General features: G+C 43.5%; 1 long non-coding RNA gene across 1 annotated transcript; it reads right to left on the reverse strand.

Annotated features, from left to right (window-relative positions):
- Positions 1-303: 303 nt before the first annotated feature.
- LOC147584503 (uncharacterized) lies at positions 304-2,388 on the reverse strand. The gene is made up of 3 exons (XR_015250500.1): positions 1,833-2,388; positions 1,015-1,405; positions 304-749 (listed from the first exon to the last, which is right to left on the reverse strand). It is a non-coding gene; the product is annotated as an uncharacterized LOC147584503 (long non-coding RNA).
- Between the last annotated feature and the right edge of the window lie 523 nt (positions 2,389-2,911).

The following is a 2,911-nucleotide window of genomic DNA, read 5'->3' on the forward strand; positions in this document are numbered from 1 at the left end:
TGGGCAAATACAATTAAGGTCCTGGCTATTATTTACAGCAAATACCAGTGAAAATAACCTCAGGTTCCTGGGTTGATTAACACTGACGCTGAGGGGAAGGGGGAGGATCAGCATGAACGTGGTCGGTGTTGTAGCTTGCACTGATTAAAACCCTCCTTGTCATATTCTATACCGCTGTACTGTAGTTATAGTAAATGTTCCTTGTAATGCATTTTCAAGTACAAAAATTGCTTCAGAAAAGAGCATTTAGAAAACTAATTCTATTGAAACCAATGGAGTGTTGACACATTGCCTGATGCAGATTTGTTTAAAGAGGCTTGTTCTAAGTTCTAAAAGTACAGTCCTAGAGGCAAAAATCAGTGAGTCCTCAGTCTAGCGACGGAGAGAACAGTAGAGCAGTATGTTCAGCCAGCACCCCCTCATTAATCCTTTCCCGTAATTCTATCCTAGTCACCTTCCCCCTTGCCTGACTCTATAGAATTTCAAACCCGCTGCCAGCCCAGGAACTCGCTCAGAAGCCATTCATTACCCAGGCAAGGCATTTATAATGTTTGCTGATGTGTCGGTGAATAGGAACACAGTGTAAATCTGGACTGAAGGGTGCTCTCTTTGTCATCCAAATTGCTCCTATGCAATGTGTTCCACAAGCGTTAGAAATCACCGGGGGTTTTGACACGCTCATCTTTTCTGAACGTAGCATTTCCCTCGGCCCAACCTTGGGAACAGAAAGGGATGCAGACTGTTTCCAGCTGAAAAGAGAGATAGGGCGTTAAGTAAAGAGCTTATTATTTACCTCAAACTAGGCCACTGGCTCCCACAGAAACCCTTCAATGCCTGCAGCCCCCGCTAAAATCGGACTTGACGGTGGGCGTCTCTGGCATCCTAAACAGGTCCCTAATGTAACCTAATTAAGTAGTTTGGGGACGAGAGAGTGTCAGTGAAGGAAGGGAGTGGTCCAGCAAAGAGAGCTGTTCCGGTCTTTATGTGAAAAACTGTGCCTAGGGAAAGACATACCACGTTGATTGTTGGGTAGTGGTTTCAGATTTCAAAGCTGCTTTGCCCTGCGATGATATTTAGGGATGTCTACCCAGAAACGTGTGGACACGGGGTTTCTGGCAGCATAGTGGCTGGCACTCCTTCTTTTGCTCACTTGGGCGGCGAATTCATCAGATTTGTTATGGCTACTTGTATCCATGGTCGTCTGTCTGGAAACCTGAGTGAGTCACTGTTTCTCCAGATTCTGTTTCTGCTATCACTAGGACATTCCACAGATGTTAGTTTTTTGTTTGTTTCTTTTTTAATGGAGGTGAAATTTATATAACATAACATCAATCTTCCAGGGGCGTTTGGTACCTCATCAGCGCTGTGTAACCGCCTCTATCTGGTACCAAAACATTCTCATCACCTTAAAAAGAAAATTGCATGCCCATGACGCAGCTATTCCCCTATCCCTTCCTCTTCCTCATCCCTGGTAGCCAATATTCTGCATTCTGTCTCTATGGGTTTACCTCTTCTGGATATTTCTGAGAAATGAAACCATATAAGATGAGGCCTTTTATGTCTGGCTCCTTTCACTTAGTGACAGGTTTTCAAGATTCATATACATCGTATCACTCCTTTTTATAGCTGAATAATGCTCCACTGAATGGACATACCACAGTTGTCCATTTATACATTAATGGATGTTTGGGATGTTTCCACATTCTGGCTGTTGTGAATAGTGCTGCTATAGACATGTGGTGCAGGTATGTGTTGAGTACCTGCTTTTGATTCTTTGGGGGGTATATACTTAGAGGTAGAATTGCTAGCTCATATGGCAATTCTACACTTACCATTTTAAGGAAACTCCAGACTGTTTTCCACAGCACAGCTTCATGTTACATTCCCATCGGCCATGTGCAAGGCTTCTAATTTTCCCACATCCCCACCAACACTTGCTATTTGTTTTCTGTTTCTTATATCCATCATGTTGGGTGTGAAATGTAGGAATCACCTCCATTGGACCCTGGCCCCAGGGCCTATGTACAGCTAGGAGGGAGAAGAGAGCACAGACCAGTCCTGGGGCAGAAGTTTGAAATAGAGTGAGGCATTGGCATTCCCCATGTTCTTGCTATAAGCCTTTCCTACCACCTAAGGTCTTCTCTTCCTGCCAACATGCCTATCATATCCGGGAGCTGTGTTAAGTACCTCTTTCCCTTCATCCACCCAAACCAACCCTCCACTCCTTCAAAGGACTCTATCCTCTGAAGATAGTGCATCTCCCAGTCAAAATAGTCAACTCCTCAATGCCCTCACAAAAGCAGATTCCAAAGAGTCCCTTCATCTTCAAAGAGGTCTCTTCATTACAGAAATACGAGATTTGTTAACCCAGATAAGTGATATGGAACATCAGTGAAGAGTTCTTGAGGACAAAAGAACTCCATTGTGAGCAGGCCAGTTTTCTCAGAATGCTTCTTTGATCTGTGTCCCTAAGCCACCCACCTTGTCTGGCTTTCCCCACCTTCTTCCATGCTGAGCCCAGCTTCTCTGAGAAGCCCATGGCTTTTTCATGAAGTTTCCCACAATAGCCCCAATCACTGGTGGTGGGAGGATGTGGTGAGACACCCAGTGGAGTCATTGCTCTGAGAAGATTTTGTATCTTCCAGGCGCCCGTAAGTTTAAGACAATCTCTGCTGTGTTTGAATGACCTGAGATTTATAACCAAATCTCCTGATCTCACAAAGAAATTTCGAGGTGTCATTTGTGGTTTATACCTCTCTGTTCCTTTTTTGTAATTCCTTAAATCTTTGTTCATTTTTTGTCCACCTTTTTTTTTAACCTGTACAGAGGTATATATTACTGTTCCATGTTGCAACTAAGAAAACTGAGGCTTGGGGAAAAAAAGGAAAAAAGAAAAAAAAAAAAAAAACAA

Source organism: Puma concolor, chromosome A1 (assembly GCF_028749965.1).
Source record: "Puma concolor isolate L17-30 chromosome A1, mPumCon1.1.hap2, whole genome shotgun sequence".
NCBI classification, from domain to species: Eukaryota; Metazoa; Chordata; class Mammalia; order Carnivora; family Felidae; genus Puma; species Puma concolor.